The sequence below is a fragment of the Cherax quadricarinatus genome, chromosome 52 (genome assembly GCF_038502225.1).
Source record: "Cherax quadricarinatus isolate ZL_2023a chromosome 52, ASM3850222v1, whole genome shotgun sequence".
NCBI classification, from domain to species: domain Eukaryota; kingdom Metazoa; phylum Arthropoda; class Malacostraca; order Decapoda; family Parastacidae; genus Cherax; species Cherax quadricarinatus.
In genome coordinates this window covers 25,580,031-25,581,190 of record NC_091343.1, presented here as the reverse complement: position 1 = coordinate 25,581,190, position 1,160 = coordinate 25,580,031, and positions in this window count along the sequence as shown.

Here is a 1,160-nt window from a genome sequence, read left to right as displayed (position 1 = left end):
TTACTGCCCCCTTTGTGGAGTGGGGCTATGTCTGTTGTTTTTAGTAACTGTGGAACGACCCCCGTGTCCATGCTCCCTCTCCATAGGATGGAAAAGGCTCGTGATAGGGGCTTCTTGCAGTTCTTGATGAACACGGAGTTCCATGAGTATGGCCCTGGGGCAGAGTGCATGGGCATGTCATTTATCGCCTGTTCGAAGTCATTTGGCGTCAGGATAACATCGGATAGGCTTGTGTTAGTCAAATTTTGTGGCTCTCTCATAAAAAATTCATTTTGATCTTCGACTCTCAGTCTGGTTAGCGGCTTGCTAAAAACTGAGTCATATTGGGACTTGAGTAGCTCACTCATTTCCTTGCTGTCATCTGTGTAGGACCCATCTTGTTTAAGTAAGGGCCCAATACTGGACGTTGTTCTCGACTTTGATTTGGCATAGGAGAAGAAATAGTTTGGGTTTCTTTCGATTTCATTTATGGCTTTTAGTTCTTCCCGCGATTCCTGACTCCTATAAGATTCCTTTAGCTTAAGTTCGATGCTTGCTATTTCTCTGACCAGTGTCTCCCTACGCATTTCAGATATATTGACCTCTTTTAGCCGCTCTGTTATTCTTTTCCGTCGCCTGTAAAGGGAGCGCCTGTCTCTTTCTATTTTACATCTACTCCTCCTTTTTCTTAGAGGAATAAGCCTTGTGCATACATCGAGTGCCACCAAGTTAATCTGTTCTAGGCATAAGTTGGGGTCTGTGTTGCTTAGTATATCTTCCCAGCTTATATCGGTTAGGACTTGGTTTACTTGGTCCCACTTTATGTTTTTGTTATTGAAGTTGAATTTGGAGAATGCTCCCTCGTGACTAGTCTCATTATGTCGGTCCGGGGCTCCACGCATACATGTCTGAACCTCAATTATGTTGTGATCTGAGTATATTGTTTTTGATATGGTGACATTTCTTATCAGATCATCATTGTTAGTGAAGATGAGGTCTAGTGTATTCTCCAGTCTAGTAGGCTCTATTATTTGCTGGTTTAAGTTGAATTTTGTGTATATATATATATATATATATATATATATATATATATATATATATATATATATATATATATATATATATGTATATATATATATATATATATATGTATGCAAAACAACCACTCTGAAAGAATAGAG